Genomic DNA, 24232 nt, shown 5'->3' on the forward strand with positions numbered 1-24232 from the left:
CCCCACAACCAGCAGAAATAAAGAAGCATATATAGATCTCACTAGATCCCTAGAAAATTGGAGACTGAATATAGCAAGCGAGAAGGTCCAAAAATCTAGTGTTAGCAAATTCCTAGGAGCAACCATTTACACAGATGTAATTTGCCCCCAAAAGCTTGAGATAAGACATAATCAATTGCGAAATTTGAATGACTTCCAAAAACTCCTAGGAGATATTAATTGGTTGCGCCCATACTTAAAGATACCCACCACTGAATTGACTCCACTATTTAAAACCCTAGAAGGAGACCCACAACTAACGTCACCGCGCTCCCTCACACCTGAGGCATTACAAGCCATTCGCAAAGTAGAACAGGCTTTGATGACAGCACAATTAAATAGAGTGCAATCGAATGAACCCTTTGAGTTGTGTGTGCTTCCCACCCCGGAGCTGCCAACAGCAGTTTTATGGCAGCACGGCCCACTGATCTGGATCCATCCCCAAGCCTCTCAGGCTAGGACAATAGAGTACTAACCGGCAGCCGTGGCCAAACTTGCTTTGAGAGGAGTAAAAACCTCCATGACACATTTCGGAGAGGCTCCAGCTAAAATTATAACCCCTTACAGCGTAGAACAGATACAAGTATTATGTGCTATGAATGATGATTGGGCCATACTTGCTTACAGTTTCTCAGGAACCTTTGATAATCATTTCCCAAAACATCCCCTCATCAACTTCGCCAAAAATCATCTCCTAGTATTTCCTCGGGTCACTAGCCTAACCCCGCTGCCTCATGGAAAAACAGTTTACACGGACGGGTCTAAGACAGGCACAGGTGCCTATGTCCATGATGGCAAAGTTGTGACAAAAGGCTACACGCCTGACACTCCACAAATAGTGGAATGTCGCATAGTCTTAGAGGTCCTACAAATCTTTCCTGAACCTTTAAATATTGTGTCTGACTCCTGTTATGTAGTTAATGCAGTCAAATCTCTAGAAGTGGCCGGGCTAATCAAAGCGTCCAGCCCAGTAGCCACTTTGTTCAAACAGATACAATCAGCACTACTTCATAGGCAATCTCCTTTGTATATAACTCATATCAGAGAACATTCAGGCCTTCCCGGGCCTATGACCCAAGGAAACCACCTGGCAGACCTCGCAACCAGAAATATAGCTTTTCCCCTGCTAGACCCTATCACCACAGCTTCAAAATTCCATACACAATTTCATGTCACTGCCGAAACACTGCGCAAGCGGTTTAGCATAACCAGGGCCGAAGCTAGGAACATTGTCCTTAGCTGCCAACATTGCTGCAGCTTCCTTCCCACACCTCATGTTGGGATCAACCCCAGAGGTATTAGGCCTTTACAAGTTTGGCAAATGGATGTGACGCATATTTCGTCTTTTGGGAAACTGAAATATGTACATGTATCCGTGGATACTTGTTCAGGAGTCATCTTTGCCTCCCCATTGTCAGGAGAGAAAGCTTCCCATGTCATCCAGCACTGCCTTGAGGCTTGGAGCGCATGGGGGTTACCACAGATTCTGAAAACAGACAATGGCCCAGCCTATACCTCTACAAAATTTGCTCAATTTTGTCATCACATGGGGATAAAACATATCACTGGCCTTCCCTACAACCCACAGGGTCAAGGGATTGTGGAACGCGCGAACCGCACGCTCAAATCCTATTTACTTAAACAAAAAGGGGGAATTGAAGATATACCCCCCACACCAAAAACTGCCATAGCCCTAGCACTTTTCACTATAAATTTTTTGAATCTGGATGCTCAAGGCCATACAGCAGCGGATCGCCATAATCAGTGGCCAAAAGACCCACAAGAACTAGTAAAATGGAAGGACGTGTTATCTAACCAATGGAAGGGCCCGGATCCAATCATAATCAGATCCAGGGGAGCTGTGTGTGTTTTCCCCCAGGGTAAAGAAAATCCCTTCTGGATCCCGGAGCGCCTAACAAGGAAAGTCCTAAACAAAGGAGATGACTTCGCTATACCTCCTGACCCTGCTCCTGACACTGGAGACCCCGACTCAGGGAGTATTGAGATGGGGAACCCTGTCTGCCTTTCCTAAGCCTATGCCTGTCCGTTTCAATGCAGCCGTTTTTCCGCACTTTTTCACTACCAATGCTAGTATGAACTTGCCCTACTTAGTTAAAGACACCCTAGTAGCTCCCCTGGGAGAAAACCGATCCTTCATAACTAATGGGTCATTATGCTTCACCACTCAGAATCTAGCTGGCTGTATCTCCCTGAAACGGAGGAAATACGGATGGTTCAGTGACATAATTCTAGAGGCCAGTAGCCTCCCCGTTATGTCAGCTAAATTTGAAGGGCCTAATAAGGAAGGGAGCCCGCCCTATAAGAACATGACTATCCACCAGATGGTTCTCTGGATCAATGGCACATTTGTACACTCTCCCAGGAACAATTCCACCGACAGGCCTCGTCAACCCAAATATGCCTCCCATTGTGTGGGCGACTATGAGGGAGAGCTGTGGCCCTGGACTGACTGTCAGTCAACTGTAGTAACGTGGGCAACTGAGAGGCAGGAGTTTACCATCTCCCCAGATATGGAGGGACGGCCAGCCAATGAGGCTTGGTGGCCAGTAAAGGTGCTCGAAGGCGAGTTTCGTCAGCAGCTGAGCATGAACCCCTTCCATAAATGGATGCTGTGTGGAGTCAATGGCTCGTGTACCGACCTCTCCCCCTTTTCCGCCCTCCAGGGTGGGGGAATCGGTGTAAAAAATATCACCTTTTGGTGCGAGAATAACCACATGCGCGCACACTGGAACATGATCATGACCCATAACAACGAGAACTACACGTGTTCAGCAAAATCAGGTCCAGAGTCACCTTATTCCCTTTTTCCACCTTCTCCAGTATGCGTATACCCCCCATTTCTGTTTATCTTATCCAATAGTAGCTTTGACTCCTGCTCCAATGAAACCTGCTTTCTGTCTCAGTGTTGGGATGCGCGTAACTTTACCAATGCTTTGGTAGTCCGCATCCCCCGTTGGGTCCCTGTTCCCGTAGACGCCCCTAACACCATGACTCTGTTTCGAGAAAGGCGCGATTTCGGTGTTACAGCCGCCATAGTGCTCCTGATCTCCGCGACCGCGGTCGCAGCCACCGCCGCTGGTATAGCTTTAGACACCTCCATCAAATCGGCTACAGAGCTCAATAACCTTGCAGCCTCAGTAGCTTCTGCCCTGGACCAACAGTCCACACTTGATGGCAAACTGAAAGGAGGAATAATGATCCTCAATCAACACATAGATCTCATGGAGGAACAAATAGAGGTGCTCTGGCAAATGGCCCAATTGGGATGTGAGCAGAAATATCGTGCCCTCTGCATCACTAGCATTCAATATAAAAATTTTACACGGGCAGCTAATCTGTCACGAGACCTGTCCCAGTATCTTTCAGGAAACTGGTCCCAAGACTTCGATGGGACACTAGAAGAGCTGCGGCGAGAAATTATCCACATCAACTCCACCCGTCTAGATATCTCTGTAGCGGAAGGACTCTCTTCCTGGCTCCTCAGAGCTCTCTCCCACGTCAAGGAGTGGGCGGGCATGGCTGGGATGGGCGTGTTCCTGCTTGAAGGTCTCATGCTCTTACTCTGGTTGTTATGCAGACTCCGCAACCAACATAAGCAGGACAAGGTGATCCTTGCTCAAGCCCTAATGGCAATAGACGTTGGCGCCTCTCCCCAAGTGTGGCTCAACATGCTTAAGAAGGAAGCTCGGCTTTAGCTTGAGGTAGCTCTTGCACCCTGAGCCCATGTGGCACTGCACCAGGCCCGAGTACCTCAATGCTTAATCACAGCTTTCTTTAAGAAGCTCATGGTGCAAGAGAGTTGAGAAAAAGGGTCCAAACCCTTTGTACCAAGCGGTCCCAACGCCAGCCAGAGGATGCGAGGCAAAGCACTGCAAGAGGTCTTGGACCCCTCTGAGAGGCATGCCTGACTGCATAGGGGTAGATGCCCAGAACCCCTCTCCAAAAAGGGGGCATCAGGAAGTATGATGGAGGTCAGGCCTCTGTCTCCGCCTCTGCTGGCAAGTTCCGCCTTGAGCTTCTGTTAGACAAAAAAGGGGGAGATGTTGGCAGCCGTGCTCAGAAAATAGCGCCCAATGCAGGGCAGCCGGAAGGCCCCGAACTTCCTAATGACAAATCATCCCACACCACTAAACTACATGCTAATTGCGCCTTGGCATAAGGACCAATGAGACCCACCAAATGGTTATGCTAATAAGGCATATGGAGCCGCACCAACCAGGTCAGAGCATGAGAACTATATAAGCAAGCCTCTCCTTCCCCTCTGGGTCCTGCCCAACTCATTTGTTTCACAAAGAGCTGAAGAATAAAGCTTTCTGCAGAAGAATCCTGCTGTTGTTGCATGCTGTTCTTGCCGGCGAGGACAGGGCACGCGACAGTGCCAACAGTTATCTAATGATGGGGAAGATACACCAGCTACAGATCTCAAACACTAATACAATAGGTTCTTTACAATTAACTGAAATATTTTTCTCTTTAGATAAATACTGATTATAGAAATAAAATTACTTCTATATATCAAGTTTCTCTCACTTTTAGCCTCTCAGGTTTGTGTAATAATTATGCTTACAAGTAAAATATATATTTAAGTAAAATACTTAACTATTTAGAAGACATTATAAAGCAGAGCAATACTTTTTATATTTCAAAATGTTACTACTACTAGTATAATTACAAGAGCACAGTCAAGGTAAACCAGCATAACTCCAAAGCAACTATTTCCTTAAACTAAGGAAAACTAAGCAGGGTAACACAAGAAACCTAAACAATTTATAATTCTGCAAAGAGATGAATTTCAGTAAGACCACTTGATAGGTTTATACTTTCAAGTCTGAAAAATAAATGATGAAATTAATACACATAGCCAAATCCCAAAAAAGGTAACATTCAAAAATATCTGAAGTTTGGCAGTCTCTCAAAAAGTTAAACATAGAATTACCATGACCCAGCAATTCCATTTTTAGCTATGTACACAAAAGATTGAAAACAGGTATTTTAACAAAAACTTACATATGAGTGTCATAGCAGCACTCCTCACAAAAGCCAAACAGTAGAAACAATCCAAATGTCCATCAACTGATGAATGGATAAGATAAATAAAAGTAGTATATCCATACAATAGAATATTACTCAGCCATAAAGTGGAATGAAGTTTGACACATACTACAACATGGATGAACCTCGAAAACATTATACTAAGTGAAAGGAGCAAGACATGAAAGGGCACATATTGTTTAATTCAATTAATATGAAATATCCAGTGTAGGTCAATTCATACAGACAGAATGCAGATTAGCGGTTTCAGGGCTTGGGGGAAGAAGGAAATGGGGAGTGACTGCTTAATGGGTTCAAAGTTCCTCTTTGGGATGATGAAATGTTCCTGTACTAGATAATGGTGATGGTTGCTCAATATAGTGAATGTACCAAATTGTACACATTAGAATCATTAAAATGTTGAATTTTATGTTTTGTGAATTTTGTAATTAAAATATTAATACAAAATTCACACCTATAGTATAATTATGTTTGTTTACTAATGATATTATTCAACTCTTTACAAAATACCAGAATTTGCATATCAATTTGCCTGTACTTAAAATCAATGATCCTTTACATACCCACAAATGTTCTTTGTGATGTAACTTATAATGTAGCACAAGACCATAGTTTTCCACTAAAGAAGAATGGTCAATTATTTGATAGAATTTTATTTCATTTAGGTATACTTGATACACATTAGATTTTTTTTTAATTGAAGCATAGTTGATACACATTATTATGTTGGTTTTGAGCATATCACACCATGGTTCAACAGTTACACACATTATTAAATCCTCACCGCAACTAGTGTAGTTACTACCTGTCAACACAGAAAAATGCTATAGACCCACTGGCTATATTCTCTATGCTGCACTTCCATCCCCATGAAAAAAATATATTATGATTGAGATTTCTGTGCCCTTTCCTACCTTTCCCACCCACTCCAAACCCTCCTCCAGGGTAACCACCAGTCACTTCTTAGTGTCTCTGAGTGTACTGCCATTCTGTTCATTTTGTTTTGTTTTTGTATTACATAAACAAGTGAAATCATATGGTATTTGTCTTTCTCTACCTGGCTTACTTCAATGAGCATAATACCCCCTAGGTCCATCCATGTTGTTGCAAATAGCAGGGCTTCTTTCTTATGGCTGAATAATAATCCATTTTGTATAGTAACCACACCTCCTTTATCCATTTGTCTATCGTTGGACACTTTGGCTGCTTCCATATCTTGGCTATTGTAAATAATATGGCAATAAATATAGGGGTGCATATATCTTTTAAAATCAGGGATTTTATTTTCTTCCAGTAAATTCCCAGAAGCAGAATATTGGATTCTATGGTTCTTTTTTAGTTTTTTTGAGGAACCTCCATATTGCTTTCTGTAGTAGCTGTACCAATTTACATTCACACAAACAATGTGGGAGAGTTCTCTCTTCTCTACATCCTCGTCACCACTTGTTATTTCTTGTCTTTTGGGTAGTGGAGAGAGGTGATATCTCACTGTGGTTTTGATTTGCATTTGCCTGATGATTAGCGATGTGGAGCATCTTTTCATTTGACTGTTGGCCATCTGTACTTATTCTTTGGAAAAAATGTCTGTTCATGTCCTCTGCCCATTTTTTAATCAGGGTATTTGGGTTTTTTGGTGTTCAGTCATATGAGTTCTTTATGTATCTCAGATGTTAACCCCTTATTGGATAAATCATTTATGAAAATATTCTCCCATACCCTAAGTTGCTTTTTTGTTCTATTGATGGTATCCTTTGCTGTACAGAAGCTTTTTAGTTTGATATAGTCCCACTTGTTTACTTTTATTTTTTTCCCTTGCCCAGGGAGACATATCCAGAAAAAAAAATGCTCACACTTATGTTCAAGATATTTTTACCTATGTTTCCTTCTAAAAGTTGTATGGTTTCATGTCTTATATCTAGGTCTTTCCAGTTTACTTTTGTATATGGGCTTAGACGGTAATCCAGTTTCATTCTCTTGCATATTGCTGTCCAGTTTTCTTAACACCAGTTATTGACAAGACTCTTTTTCCATTGTATATTCATGGCTCCTTTATCATATATTAATTGACCATATAAGCATGGGTTTATTCCTGGGCTTTATGTTGTTCCATTGATCTAAGGGGTCTGTTCTTGCACCAGAACCATACTATTTTGATTACTGTAGCTTTGTAGTTGAGCTTGAAATAAGGAGCAAAATACCCCCAAGCTTGTTCTTCTTTCTCAAGATTGCTTTGGCCATTCAGGGCCTTCTGTGGTTCCATATGAATCTTAAGATTATTTGCTCTAGTTCACTGAAAAATGTCATCGATATTTTGATAGGGATTACACTGAATCTGTAAATTGCTTTGGGCAGGATATCCATTTTGGCAATATTAGTTTTTCCTATCTATGAGCATGGGATAGATTATCTCTTATTTGTGTCTTCTTTCATTTCTCTCATGAGTAGCTTATAGTTTTCAGAGTGTACACCTTTCATCTCCTTGGTTAGGTTTATTCTTAGTTACTTTATTCTTTTTCATGCAATTTTAACAGAACTGTTTTCCTGATTTCTCTTTCTGCTAGTTTGTTGCAACAGACGTCTGTGTATTAATTTTGTATCCTGCAAGTTTGCTGAATGATGTAACATTGTAAACATCTCAAAATGAAAACTACAAAGACTATGGAACAATAGTTCAAATCTGATAATATAATGTTAATACTGTTAGTGACAACATAATATCATAATATTATGAAAACTAAAAATGATGGGATATCACATTTTAAATAAATATGACTACTACTATATTAAAATATGTATGTATGTAGACAGGGTAGAGGCATTAAGGTTAACAGTTTGCTTTATTTTTCACATTTTTGTATTACCACTTTTTTTAAACAAAGGTTTTCAGAGTCATTTCCCCATGTCTTTTCCTTATTCCTTATTATTGACTAAAAGGTGAAAAGAATAGACCCACAAGGGAAAAAAAATCCTTTACTTGTCATCTTCTTTTGATATATATGATTACTATTTACTAATAATAGGTAAACAATAATGTCATTTACCTCAAAACATTTCCATCAGACTGACTGCTCTATTGGTCCCCAACATTTTTAGAATATTCAGCATATATACTATATAATTTAAGAACCTGTATTACAAAGACATACCTTTGCATAAGGGTTGTGGCACCATTAAGATCTGGATGAGCAAGAGGGACGTAACGTCATGGTAAAGAATTGGAACCTCAGGCTGTTGTTCTTCATTTCCCTGCCTAAAAGAAAAATGCATAACCACTTTAGATAGTATTGTACATATTGTCTAATTTCATTTTATATTTCAGATACATGCCTATGGAACTGAAATGAAACTTTCATGAGCAACTGAAAACTCTCAAAAGAAAAAGTTAGGGGCTGCATTTTTTGCCTCAAAATATAATCTTTTGGACCCATTTATTTCTTCGATTCTCCCTAAAATAAAAAACTACATAGAAAATTTATTAGGTCTTACTAAAGTAAATAACTGGAATATTTTACCTTGACTTGAGTCTTTCTGATCTCTTATATTACAGAAATCAAATGAAGCATTAAATGGAACTTAAAATTATTTCACCACAGATGGGGTGGCACATAAGATGCTTGCTATCATAAACTTCACACTAAGGAGTCAATTTCACATTATACGAAAAGAACAAGTACAATTCACAAAGAAGTTACACTGAAAAGTCTTGGTTTATATGTCATTTAAAAGATGTCTCAACTTTATAATTAACATAAAGTTCAAATAAAATCTTTAACATTTATCTTCAAAGTTTCACAAAAGATAATAATAACCAAAGCAGAACTTAAAATACATTATAAAAGACAAAGGATTAAACCTGAGGAGAGTCGTACTATGGAAAACATGGGATATAATGTAATGCAGCATATTTTGTTGTCAAATTTTTTTAACTTCTTTAGAAGGTTAAAGTTTTTGATCATAGGTTTAATTTTTAATGTCAGAGAACAAAAATAAATCTTAAGCTTCCAGAATCAGCTAAATTCTAAAGCTACACTTCTGACTAGACTTAGGATGAACAAAAATTGCTCTTTTTATTAGGCCCATCATTCAACAAATACTTACAAATTACTTACTATATGTCAGGCACTGAATACACTGGTGGATAAACTAAAACCTGGTGCTATGAAGTTCACAGGAAGGAAGCCAGAGGAAGGAAGACAGCTCTCTGAATATCTCTATTCTCTACAAATATCCCATTAATTTACTTGTCTTCCTCTCTGAAGCCAACCTTCCATTAATGCTAATGGATCCTACTCTTTCTTGCCTTTCGAGTCTCTCTAGCATCTCTTCCTTACAAGCCCAAAAGTTCTTTTTTAAAAAAGAATCTGAATGGAGGGGCACCACTTCTTCACCTATTATTCAAACCCCCACAGAAATGGTTTTCCACATGGTCAACAATGATACTATAATTAAAAATTTAGTGAACATTTTTCAATCCTTATCTTTCTGACCCTCAACTTTGGATATAGCTGAACACTCTTGTCTGGAAAATTTTCTTGGCTTTGTGCAACACTCTCCCAGCTTCCCTTCTACCTTTCTGTTTACTCCATTTAATCTTCTTGCTAGGTTCTTCGCCTCTGACCAGTAGAAATAGTGCTGTTCCCCAAGGCTCCAATTCTCACTCTATTTTAGTATGAAGGACTCTCCTTGAAAGATCCCGTAGCCCATGACTTCAATCACCAGCTGTATCCCAAGTCTGTATCTCTAGCCATGACTCTCTTGAACACTCTATCTGAATATCCACTTGCACATTTGACAGACAGCTTAACCTCAACATGCCTGAAACTGAACTCATCATCATTCCACTTTATCCACACATGTAATCCCATCCTAGTCATAATCAATATGCTCTCCCTATTATAGTCTTAGTCTTGATGTGGCTTATTTATTATATATTTTAGTATTCAGCACATGCCTGAAATGTACTAAAAGTATAATGAAGAAACTTAGGACATCCCAAACCCATCTCCTTTCATTCACCCCATATTTAATTGGCAGTAAGTCCTAATGACTCTGCCATCCATATGGCTGTTTAAGTATTCTATCTCCCCTAATTTTATGTCCCTCCAATTCATCCTTTATACTGTTAGTACCCTGAAAAAAAAGACCCCATAGGAACTGTATCTTGTTTGCTATTATATCTTAGATGCCCAGATTAAAACAATTAATAAAAACTACCTGAATAAACAAATAAATAAATAAATAATGGATGGATGGATGGATGAATGATAGATGGATGGATGAACAAAAGAACAAACAGGTGGCAAAAGAAACAAAAACTAGACTAGCTTAGCTACACTAGAGCATAATGAGACTGACAAAGTAAACCAAGGGAAGACACATCATAGTAAATTACAACCTTACTGATATCAGGGCCCATAGGTCCTACACATTTTTGTATTTCAGTGGTTTTATCACAGTCCCTTTAATGAAATGAACTAACTGACTCAAAAGGAAATATGCAGAAAGGGTGAAACCAGACCCAAATAAAGGGGCATGAAGAGTAAGAGGAAGGTAAAATTGAAAAACCCTTGCTGTACTATGGATAAAAAAGAAAATGGTAATAATAAACAGGTCCTTTAAAAACTACTTAGAATAAAAATGATTCTGGATTATTAAATCTTACATTATAAATTTAACAGCTGATTATGACTCATATTTATAAGGAACTGTATGGATCCATTTAAACCAGGCCAATCTCACACTGACGCAAGGATCCACTTTACTGCACAAAAATCAAATAGGCTTGAGAACTTCTTGCATCATAACCTCAAGACCAACAAATTACAGAGCTTTCAGATACAGAAAAGCATTCCCAAACAAGTAAATTAAATATGATTTCTTAAAATGGGGATATTACAAGCAACTAAAAAGCTTTAAGGACTAACAATTCTAGATTTTCATTTATCTTATTATGTCAACAGATTTTTATAATAGAATCAATCTTTCTCAAAATTGAAGGTGGATTATTTGCTTTTTATTGTTATTGCAGTGTCCTTCCAATTTCATTTAAAATCATTCTAAATCCCCATATGCATGGAAACCTATACAAAAGTTATATCCTGTTATGATTATTCATACATTCCTTGTTAAAAATTTAGCAACTTTTATATTAAATACAATTAAGAATGTATAATTAACAAGTGTTTCAAACTACAATGACACCAAAAAATGAAAGAATGGGAAAGGTTTGAGGAGACTGTCTAGTATAAAGGTAACTAATTTTCCCAGATTAATTTATGAGTTGAAAATATTTTCAATCAAAATCACAAATGTTTAGAAAATTGTTCTAAAGATCACCTGGAAAAATAAGTGAGAATAGCAAAGAAAAACTGGGAGATGAAGGAAAGAATGAGAGGAACCTAGCCCAACTAGAGGTATACTCTTATTTCCTCAGTAAGTAAACAGCATGGTTTTGTTACAGAAATAGGCTTGTAGGTCAACAGAACAAAGAGAAAAATCTCTAATAAGGACTACAATATACACACACACTTAGTATATAAAAAAGTAGGATATAAAATTGCTAAAAAATAAATTTTAAATCTTCACCCATTAGTGCTGATGAAAATTAACTTCAAGTAGATTATGCATTAAAAAAAATCATCCCATAAGAAAATTCTACAAAAAATATATAGGTAGATATTGCAAGTCCTAAGATGGGAAACATTATAAAACTGGTTCTTGAAGGTAAACATCATTATCTTGGAAGGGATAGATAGGCATTTTAAGTGTCAAAATAATCAGGAAAATCAAGAAATACAAGGTCTGATTGGTTTGGATTCATGAAAATTTAAAACTTTAATATGTCAAGAAAAGTAACTATAAAATTAAAAAGCAAAACATATTTTTGAAAAAATATCTCAACACCTATGATAGTTTAATATTTTTAAGGTACAATGAATCATTCAAATAATTTTTTAAAATAAAATGCCAACAGAAAAATGGATAGATTTTCTGAATAGATCATTCACAGAGTATATACAAATAGCTAATAAATATGAAATATTTGCATAAAGTTAACTTCACCAGAAATTAAATAAATTTATTTTGGGATCCCATTTTACTTACCAAATTAGCCTCTAAAAATGTTTTTTCAGGTGGTAATATGCAGATTGACAAATGGAGACATTCCTACACTGCCTGTGAAAATTTATGTATACCATATTTCTGGAAAGTATTGTAGCACTATGTAACACAGTACTCGACACTCAGTGAATATTTATCAAATTAATGACTAAAAATATAAAATATTTATATGCTTTCATGTTATTCTGTAAGTTCCGGGGTCACATCTGAATGTTAAGAACGGCTTAACACATCATCTGATATTATGCTGGAAAAGGAGAAACAATTTAAGTCAATAAATAAGTACATCATTTAAAGAAATTTTAATGATATAAGAATTTAATTGATATGTGTGAATTTTAAAAAGCAGATTCTAAAACATATAGTATGATTCAAATAGTATTTTAAAATCTATAATTTTCACACAGAAAAAAAGGGACTGGACAGAAATTTCTGAAAATCTTAACAGTATTAGAGGAATTCTGGAAAATATAGTTGATTGTTTTCTCTCATATTTGCTCTCACTTTTATGGTTGATTAGTTTATTAAATTATAATAAATTATATGTAACATGTAGGTTATAATATTTTAGAGTATTTCACTTTTTTCTTCAATATTTTTGTATATTCTGAACACTATACAATAAATACAATTTTTATTATCAGAAAAAAATTTACAAAAACAGTAACCTAGAGCTTACTGGCTTCTAAGATAAAAACAACCATTCTGAAAACACAGAAATGGATCTTTCCTGGCACATGGTAGGAACATAATTGGAATGAATGAATGAATGGATATACCCCACTGCAAAGATTTTGACTGTGGGATTTAGTACTATCATTGTGATACTATCCTTTAAAATGCTTAATATTTTAAAATATGAAATTGTTTCTATCTCTTAAATCTTTTATGTAATCTTAAAATCTAGACTAAAAACTGTAAACTAGTAAACTAGTAAACTCTATGGATGATAAGAGGAAAAGGACAGATTAGAGTTAATAGGCCTAATTTTACCATTACATTTTAAAAGAAAGTGATTATCAACAGTTAAATTATAAGGAAATAACTTTCTTGAGGATTACTGGAAAAACTATATATGAGAAACTTGTATTACCAGACATAGAATTTTATGTTGGAAAAGTATTAAGTGAGAAAATTGAAAAAGATAGTTCAATTTTTTAAAAATCTAGGATTCAGATATGAAACACAGATGACATATTCAATAAATTATATTACAAGTTAGAGAACTAATGAACCATAAAATGAGAACAAATGGGGAGTGGGGAGGTTATGCACAAAAATCAACCGAACTTTCTTGAAATTCCTGATTTCTTCGTTCTAGGAAAGGAAGCACCCAGTAATAATTAAGAACTTCGGTTCTGGAATGAGAAAGATTTAATTAAATTTACCATTGATATACAATCTTTTGAAGGTCTTACATGAACAACATTGTGGTGTCAATATTCACCCATATTATCAAGTCCTCACTCCCCCATTGCAGTCACTATCAGCATAGGAAGATGCTATAGAGTCATTACTTGTCCTCTCCGTGCTTATACAAATTTATTTTTTCATCCTCCCTTGATTATACAAGTAGTGGCATAAAGTACACATTTTCGGCTCCCAGATTTTTCTCTTAACATTGCATTGGTGTTGATCTTTCCATATCAATATACAAAGTACTTTCTCACCTTTCTTTTCTTTTAGTTCTGTTTTAATTTACTATTGTAGAAAAGGCAAAGTAGTAGGACATTTGATAGCTGGCTATATGGAAGAAAACTAAATTGGATCCACTCCTTATATGACACATTATGATAAATTCCAAATGATTAGAGATCTAAATGTAAAAACTGAAGCCACGGAAATATTAAAATATGTCTGATACGGGTTTAAGATCCAAAATATATAAAGAACTAATATAACTCCCTATTTGGGAGGAGGATCCAAATAGGGATATTCATATTTCAAAAGAAGACATATAGATGACTAACAGGGCATCAACTTATTTATTTGAAAATTCATAAATTGGGAATAATTAAGCCAGTATATTTCAGGGTAACCAAATAGCTGATACGGACAACTCTTCTTTATAAAAACATTTTAGCTAATAAATCACAAGGAAGCCTTTTTGTTGTTTATTTTGTTGCCCCTAATGAAATACTGCATTTAAGCAAGAATCATCAGGGCTTGCGAAACTCACTAGGTGAAAGGCTGGTGGGGAACTTTACAGTAGAGGGATTAGACCAAGGCCACCTGGACCCGCTGCTTGATTCTGACATAAAAAGAGAGCCAACTAGCCATTATGTGCCTCCATTTGAATGTTTTATCTGGATAAAAACCAATGGGATTCTTTAAAAGATTTTCTCACTTGATAGGAATTTTTAAGCATTTTTTACAAAAAGTATAATGGCTTTCAACTTTTTTAAATATTTCTGTGTTTACAAGGAAAATACACACTTTTATGAAGAATTTCAATCTATTCTTACACTTATTTTTCAAAAACAGTTTTAATTTACCTAAATTTTTCAATAATACTTACTGTGAATTCATGTCTCCTAGTAACTGTGTAAGCTTTCTCCAGGGATTATATTCAGAATCAATACTATAGAGCCGCATGTGCAAGGCTAATACATGGAACAGCTGATCTAAATAAATTGAAGAAAAGGTAAAATGCACACAATTCCTACAGAAAAAAATTCAGATACAATTTCTAGCTAATTCATAGGGAAATGCTTCCTATCTTTATAATTCATCAAGTTTAACTACAAATTACTTCGTGCTCTCTTTACAGTAAACTGAAATATAGATCCAAATAATTTCTACTAGAATCTGAACTGTCCTTATGTCCTGTGTCTTAACACAGGAATGTTTTTCTCATCTCCTGTCAAAGACCTACTTTTCCTTGGCTTTATGGTTCAGCTTTGACAACTTGCAAAAACTCTTACTATCATGGTCACCTCATAACCAAAATTACTATTACTTTCAATGCCCTACCCTAAGTAATATGGATAGTAACATCTATATAAATCACTGTTAGGTGAATTTCTCTGTTTACCTGATATTTTCTCTTAAATCCTCTTTAGACTGAATTGTGATTTCATCATCTTTTGAATCAACATAAAGAAAAAAATAATTGAAATAAAAGTATTTAGGAGGACTTACTCTGGCTATTTATTTATTTCTTCTATCTAAACCATAATAATCTACCTGTCTTAACTTTCAACACAATTCTGCTCACACCATTTAGAAGAAAAAATTTTATTAAAAATATTTTAATTATTCAGAAACAAAATCCTGAATTTTGCTTTCATATCACATCTTTTTTTTGGTATAAATGACAGGGTGAATTAAATTATTTTAACACAAATACTCAAAATATTTCTAAATCAAAAGACATTTTCTATAAAGTCAGATAACAAACAGTTCTTCACATATGACTGAAATTAATTCTTAAAATCAGGAGGAAAAGAATTAGCCAAATGGCACAAGCATATTGTCCTTTATTCTCTAAATTACAATAATCAAAACTAAACAAGGTTTTGTTTCTCTAAGCAATTAACTTAGAAATCAACTATATTTTAGATTAACTTAAGATCCATCAGTATTCGTCTGTGTTGGTGGTATATGGTAGTGGTGATGGTAGCACAGTTGTTATTTTGGCAAGCTATTGTAAGACATATGAGAGCTCTAAGATGAACAAAATAAATGTTCTTCTATTCTGTGGGGCACGGGAGAGGACATAGGAGGTGGGTGGGAGAGCTGAATCTTAACACTCCACACACAAATTTAAGTTTCAATCTGATCTCTCTATAACAAATATAAAAATCCAAATACTTCACCCTGCTTCACCTCTGTCTCTAAATCAGTGTATAGTTTAGAGTCATCTTTTAAAATTTCTTTATCCCATTAACAGCTAACAGTAGCTCAGCATCTATTATGTGCCAAGCACTATTTAATAATCACTTTACACAGATTATCTCAATTAATTTTCACACAAATTCTACCAGGTTAAGTAATAGTGTTATATCCTGCTTTGAGACAAATCTCCCAAATTTCTAGTTTTTCCAGTAACCTGGTTCCATTGGTTCCACTGATTACACTGAGAACAAGAGTCATTTTTAGTAGAGAAATAATACAATGAAAGATATATTGGTCATTTTTATTTTATTTCAATTCAGTTACACATAATAGACTGCTTTGATCAAGCATATACTATTTAAAGTATCTTAAAACCTAAAAGTATTTTAAAATCCCTAAATTCCTTTTGCAGAAAAATATTAACTCAAGTTGCAAGATGGGGAGCTTTGCAATTTGTTTATATAAGTGTTAACAAAATCAAAGAGCTTTTAAAAATATCTCCTTTCGAGATCAATTACCTTAAAGTACCCAGTTAAATCAAAAGCATAGAAGTTGCAGTTTTATTAAGCTGTTTCACACTAAAAATCACAGCCAGCATACAAATAATGTTGCAATCTGCCTATTTTCCTAGCCCCCACCATAATTAAAGAAACATAAATTTTAGAAGGAAACTTTATACCTTTTTACATTCCATCATCCTGCAGGTGAGAAATAGGCTAATAGAAAGGAAGTACCTTGCCAAGTTATCATAGTATTTATAGGAAAAGCTTAAAAATGGAATTCAAGATTGGCTACTTCCTAGTTCTTTCTACCACTCCCAGTCCAGCTCTCCTTGGAGTTTTCATAATTAATAAAATAGTACAAAATTCCTTTTTTAATACACACACACACACACACACACACACACACACCTTCCTATTCCTATGAAAACCCGGAGGCATCTTCTAAAGCTATTCAAACAATATATGATAAAAGTCTTTGGTATTGGCTTTAACTAGAACTGAAGAATAACAACATATCTAACAAGTTATATTTACCTTCCAAAAACACTCCTAGAAATTGCAGATAACTTCAGTAGGAAACAGAATTGGCCAAGTAACAATCAATACCTCTTACTAAGTTTATACAATGCACTGTTTTCAAAATTTTGCCTGAGACCTATTAGTAAGACTAAACTCTAATATTCAGTTAGCTGAAAAAATATCTCTAATACTAAACAAATAATGACAGTAGTACACACAGGATAAGTAAAACCCTAAGATCATAATCAAAAAGTTAAAAACTAAAAAATAATGAGAAGATGTATTAAACATCAAATATGTGCATGGTATTAAAAAGCTGAAAATAATGATACCAAAAAAGCATATTATTAAAATTTGAACAATAGTAAAAGGAAAGGATAACTTCTTCTCTGGAAGGACACATTTTAAAGCTCTGAAGTTAGATCTATATTTATAAAAGAGTTTGGAAATAAGAAACATTATTAAATTAACTTATGGGTGTGTTGTGCTTTCAACACACGTATAGGAGGCACCACTGTCTAGCAGGAGCCAGCAAGTCCTGGATTTGAATCCAAGCTCTGTACTGGCCTTATGTGTCCTAGGGAAAATCACCTTAGTCTTACTATCTGTCCCATGGGGATAATATCACCTTTCTGCCCTGTTACATATGAAAGCGATTACCATAATAGCATACATTTGCAGTGTATAGACAGGTATGCTTACATACATGTATATACATATGGTTTCTAAGATTAAATTCCAAGTAGTAAATTTAATACTTATAAACTTGAGATATTACAACTAAAATTAGAGGTTATAACTACAGTAGAAACATCAGGTATCCACATAAAACTACCACTCCACAGAAAATATTAACATGCATTTTTAACTCTTTCTCACACCTCCCCGGAACTATTGGTACCACTCTTCCCTGGATCTCCCCCATTTCCTTCTCAGTTACTTCTACACACTCTTCTTCCTCTACTGAACCCGAAAAGGTGGCATTCTCTGTAAGAAAGGATAAGGAAGTTCTTCCTAGTCCCCCCTCCCTCTTACTCTACACACACTACTTCACGTTAAGTTCAACTTCTACTTCTACCTATAAGTCTACAATTCACAAATTTCTCTAGCAATTCAGATGTTCGATAGGTACCATAAAATGAATATACCCAAAACTAGACTGATTAAATAGCTCAACCTAGCTCCAATGTTCTTTTCCTTTCATAGTCCCTACACAAGCTAATGACATCACTGCCATGCAAACATCCAAGGAAAACGTGGGAGCCGTCTTCCGTGCCCTTATCCTCCATAGCCAACTGGTCACCAGTCCTACTGGTCCTGCATCCTATGATCCATCCTCTGCTCCACTCCACTGTGACCATCACTTCTCAGATGGATTACTCAGCTGAGTGCTCACTTAGCTTTACATCTTAAGTTGTACCACTGTTAAAATTTACTTAAGGTAAAATTAACTGGGTTGCATTTCCAGACCACTCAGGATTTTAGCCCTATCAATACAGTTATCACAGGTTAAATAATTGTTAGTGAAAAAAATCTCAAGTAGCCAAATAACTTTCTGAATTACCATGAGGAAAAAAAAATCTCAGTTTCTCTGTAACTGAATAATGAAAGTGAGGAAATGGTTCTGATCCATTTATCCAAAAGGTGAATATAACAGGTATGGGTATCCTCTCTGAGCAGGGTCAGCTTCCCCTGGTTTCTCTACACGCCCATGAGAAATCAGCCGCGGAAAAATGGGAGAGAGCTCCTCAGCTGAGGTCTGGGAACAACTCTAAGGAGGAAAGATCGGCAGCTCTCCTCTTGGTTCCCAAGAAATAGGAGGCTCATGCCACTGGGTAGCAGGAACTTTCCCCATGCCACTCCTCCCCACTCCAGGCAGGGCAGGGCAGGGCGGGGAATGAAGTGGCAGTCGTGGTAGGAATTTTGAAGGGTTAAAAATTCTGTAATAATAGTAATAATAATAAAGTAATATATATAAAATACTTTAATTCATATGATATATAGCATTAGATAATACCATTTGGACCTTTCATTAAACATGGTATGTGAGATAATCATCACAGGACCTTTCATTAAACATGGTATGTGAGATAATCATCACAGGTATTATCATCCCCATTTCCACAATAAGGTAAAATGTTAGGGGTGGGGAGGGGCACAATTCTGCTTCCAAATATAGGTAGCCCCAGGAAGTGTAAAGAAACAGGCCGGTTCTTAGGATTCCTAATTTACTTCTTACCAAAGAGGGCACACTTCATGAATCTAGGTCTAATTGGAGCACCTCATTTAAAACTGAGGGACACAGAATAGAGTTCTACTCACACTGAAGAAAAAAGGAGCTGGATGCCTTGTGCCTATGCTCTGACAGCAGAAATTATTATATGTGGTACTTAGGTCCTGGAATATGGAAGTCATGAATGATGAATGCAGGGAGTCCTGGCTTCCTGGGCCACAAAGCAAAGGACTTTCAGAAAGACTAAAGAATTATAAAAGCCACAACTTTGATCGCAAATATTAAAGCTAAAAGTTCCCTGAAATTAACCAAACAGATGAGTTATATCAGTCTTTGGAAATAAATCCCATTCTGTCCTTTCTAACATCATCTCTTAACAGATTGAAAGACTGTTGAAATCTTAAAAAAAAAAAAAAAAAGAGTTAAAAATTAACTTTCATCTTACTTCTGGTCTCATCACCACCACCACCACCACCACCACCTTCACTAATTTGATAATGGAAGTGTTGAAATAGCAGAAATAGTAATGGTCGAGATTACAATCTATGAAGACTTAAATATACACTGTAAAATTGAGGTCTTATATAACGATCTTCTGGGTTGAGGACCATGAGGAAACAGAATGGATGAGGTAAAAAAGCTCGCACCTAAACCATGTCTACCATAAATAATGGTTTCAGGAGGAAAACTCCACATTTTTCTATTAATTTATGCACACTGACATAAAATTTGAGGGACAAACTCTCCACTAGTTATGGGATAACAAAAAGAACAGAAGTTGTGATTAAACATATTTGCAGAATTCATAATTTTTAAACCTGAAAATAAAAACTTAGTAAACCATATATACCAGAAATTTACCAGTGTTCAAGGATAAGGTCAGACTAAATAAGAGCAGTTTTGGGATTTTACTCAACAAGACCTTTATACAGCCTTACTGCAGGGTGAAATTAACATCCAAATAATCTTAAATACTCGGAACTCACAAAAAAGTCACTCTTTGAGCAAGTAAAGCTACTTTAACTTCCTGCACACATTTAAGATGGATTGTGTTCCATGAAAAACAAATACAGGGGTCAGTTTTTCATATTTGCATCATTTCTTGATAAGATTGTAAATTATATCACAAATAAGTTAGAACTCCTCAAATGAAAATGTCAGAGAGAGGGTTTGCTTACTCTCTCTTAACTTAAGTTTCATTTTTAAACCTCTGCATAAAATCATGAAATCCATTTGTGATACAAATTGATACTTCTTAAAACTACAGTAATAAGCAGAAAGTCTCACCCAACCATGTGCAAAGATGTTTTTTTATCTAAAGATAACGTTTTAAAACTTATCCTTTAATGTTAATAATTTACCAAATGACATCTTTCCTCCAGCCACTGGTTTCAACAATTACTTCATGAGAAATACACTAAGAATGTTATAGCAAAAAAGTGTTGAAAGCCTACGAATCTATGGAGTTTCATGTCTACATTCAAATTACTTGAATGAAGAAATTAACTGAGTAATTTTAATAAGATATTCCTTTTTTTAAGGTATCGTTGATATACAATCTTACAAAGATTTATCATGTCCAACATTGTGGTTATTAAATTCACCCATATTAGTAAGTCCCCCTCCACACAAATCCAATTGCAGTCACTGTCCATCAGCATATTAAGATGCGAGATTCACTACTTGTTCTCTCTGTGGTGCATTGCCATCCCCGTGACCCAACGACACTATGTATGCTAATTATAATATCGCTTAATCCACTTCTCTATCCCTCTCCACTCACCCTTCCCACCCCCTTCCCCTTGGTAACCACTAGGCTCTTCTTGGAGTCTGTGAGTCTGCTGCTGCTTCATGTCTTCAGTTTGGCTTCATTGTTATGGTCCACAAATAAGTAAAATCATTTGGTGCTTGTCTTTCTCTGCTTGGATTATTTCACTGAGCATAATACCATCTAGATATATCCATGTTATTGCAAATGGTAGAATTTCTTGTCTTTTTATGTCTCAATAATATGCATCATGTATTATGTACCACATATTCTTTATCCATTCATCTACTAATGGAAACTTAGGTTGCTTCCAAATCTTGGCTACAGTGAATAGTGCTGTGATTAACAGGGGTGCATATGTTTTTATGAATCTGGGATCTTTTTTCTTCACATAAATTCCTAGGAGTGGAATTCCTGGGCCAAATGGTATTTCTATTTTTAGTTTTCTGATGCACCTCCATATTGCTTTCCACAACCATTGAACTAATTTACATTCCCACCAATAGTGTAGGATGCTTCTCTGTTCTCCACCTGCTCACCAGCATTTGTTGTTCCTTGTCTTTTGGATGGTGGCCATCCGGTGTGATCTTAATTTGTATTTCCCTAATTAGCAATGTGGAGCATCTTTTCATGTGCCTGTTGGCCATCTGAATTTCTTCTTTGGAGAATTGTCTATTTAGGTCCTCTGCCCATTTTTTATCAGTTTATTTGCTTTTTGGGTGTTGAGGCAAGTGAGTTCTTTATATATTTTGGAAGTTAATCCCTTACAGATAGATCGTTTGCAAATATATCCTCTATACTACGGGATGCCTTTTGTTCTGCTGATGGTGTCCTTTACTGAACAGAAGCTTTTTAGCTTGATGTAGTCCCATTTGCTCATTTTTGCTTTTGTTTCCCTTGCCGAAGAAGATATGATCATGAAAAAGTTGCTCACGTTTATATTCAAGAGATTTTTGCCTATGCTTTCTTCCAAGAGTTTTATGGTTTCATGACTTACATTCTTTGATCCATTTTGAGTTTACTTTTGTGTATGAGGTGAGACAATAATCCAGTTTCATTCTCTTACATGTAGCTGTCCCGTTTTGCCAACACAAGTTCTTTAAGCGGTTGTCATGTCCCCATTGTATATACATGGCTCGTTTTTCGTATATTAATTGATCATATATGATTGGATATATATCTGCACTGTATATCCTGTTCCATCGATCTATGGGTCTGTGCTTGTGCCAGTACCAAATTGTCTTGATTTCTGTAGCTTTGTAGTAGAGCTAGAACTCAGGGAGCGTAACTCACCCATCTTTATTCTTCCTTCTCAGGATTGCTTGGAGATTCGGGGTCTTTTGTCATTCCATATTAATTTCTTCTCATTAAGGTATTATTGATATGCACTCATGAATATTTCACATGAGAAAACAATGTGGTTACTACATTCACCCATTCATCAAGTCCTCACCCATACCCCATTGCAGTCACTGTCCATCAGTGTAGTAAGATGCCACAGATTCGCTATTCGCCTTCTCTGTGCTACACTGCCTTCCCTGTAACCCCACACACAATGTCTACTAAACATAATCCCCCTCAATCCCCTTCTGTGTCCCTCCTGACCTGCCCTCCCACATCCCTCACCTTTGGTAACTGCTAGTCCTTTCTTGGAGGTCCGAGGCTGCTGCTGTTTTGTTCTTTCAGTTTTGCTTCTTTGTTATACTCCACAAATGAGGGAAATCATTTGGCACTTGTCTTTCTCCACCTGGCTTATATCACTGAGCATAATATCCTTCAGCTCCATTCATGTTCTGGCAAATGGTAGGATTTGTTTTTTTCTTATGGCTGAATAGAATCACATTATGTATATGTACCACCTCTTTATCCATTCATCTACTGATGGACACTTACGTTGCCTCCATTTCTTGGCTACTGTAAATAGTGCTGCATAAACACAGGGGTGCATATGTCTTTTTGAATCTGAGAACTTGTATTCTTTGGGTAAATACCTAGGAGTGGGTTTTCTGGATCAAATGGTATTTCTATTTTCATTTTTTTGAGGAACCTCAATATTGCTTTCCACAATGTTTGAACTAGCTTACATTCCCAACAGCAGTGTAGGAGGGTTCCCATTTCTCCACATTCTGGCCAACATTTGTTGTTGTTTGTCTTTTGGATGGTGGTGATCCTTACTGGTGTGAGGTGATATATCATTGTGGTTTTCAATTTGCATTTCACTGATGATTAGTGATGTGGAGAATGTTTTCAAGTGCCTGTTGGCCCTCTGAACTTCTTCTTTGGAGAATTTCATGTTCATATCCTCTGCCCATTTTTTCATAGGGTTATTTGTTTTGGGTGTTGAGACGTGTGAGTTTCTTATATATTTTTGATGTTAACCCCTTGTCGAATATGCTGTTCAAAAATATATTCTCCCATACTGCATGATGTCTTTTGTTCTGTTGATGATGACTTTTGCCTTATAGAAACTTTTTAGTTTGATGTAGTCCCATGAGTTCATTTTTGCTTTTGTTTCCCTTTCTCGAGGAGATAGGTTCAAGAAGTTGCTCATATTTATATTCAGGAGATGTTTGCCTATGTTGTCTTCTAAGAGTTTTATGTTTTCATGGCTTACATTCAAGTCGTTGATCCATTTTGAATTTACTTTTGTGTATTGGGTTAAACAAAAATCCAGTTTCATTCTCTTGCATGTAGCTGTCCAGTTTTGACACCACCATTTGTTAAAGAGGCTGTTATTTCCCCATTGTATATCCATTGCTCCTTTATCGTATATTAAATGACCATATATGGTTGGGTTTATATCTAGGCTGTATCGTCTGTTCCATTGGTCTGTGTGTGTGTCTGTTCTTGTGCCAGTACCAAGTTGTCTTGATTACTGTGGCTTTGGCTAGAGCTTGAAGTCAGGGAGTGTAACCCCCCCCAGCTTTAGTCTTCCTTCTCAAGATTGCTTGGCTATTCGGGGTCTTTTGTGGTTGCATATGAACTTTAGAACTATTTGCTCTGGTTCATTGAAGAATGCTGTCGGTATTTTGATAGGGATTGCATTGAATCTGTAGATTGCTTTAGGCAGGATGGCCATTTTGACAATATTAATTCTTCCTAGCCATGAGCACGGGATGTGTTTCCATTTATTGGTAC

At 36.4% G+C, this 24232-nt stretch overlaps 1 pseudogene; it reads right to left on the bottom strand.

Annotated features, from left to right (window-relative positions):
- Positions 1-8194: 8194 nt before the first annotated feature.
- The window catches only part of LOC140845988 (E3 ubiquitin-protein ligase UBR3-like), a 43051-nt pseudogene continuing 27013 nt past the window's right edge, over positions 8195-24232 (bottom strand).

Source organism: Manis javanica, chromosome 14 (genome assembly GCF_040802235.1).
Source record: "Manis javanica isolate MJ-LG chromosome 14, MJ_LKY, whole genome shotgun sequence".
In the NCBI taxonomy this organism is placed as follows: Eukaryota; Metazoa; Chordata; class Mammalia; order Pholidota; family Manidae; genus Manis; species Manis javanica.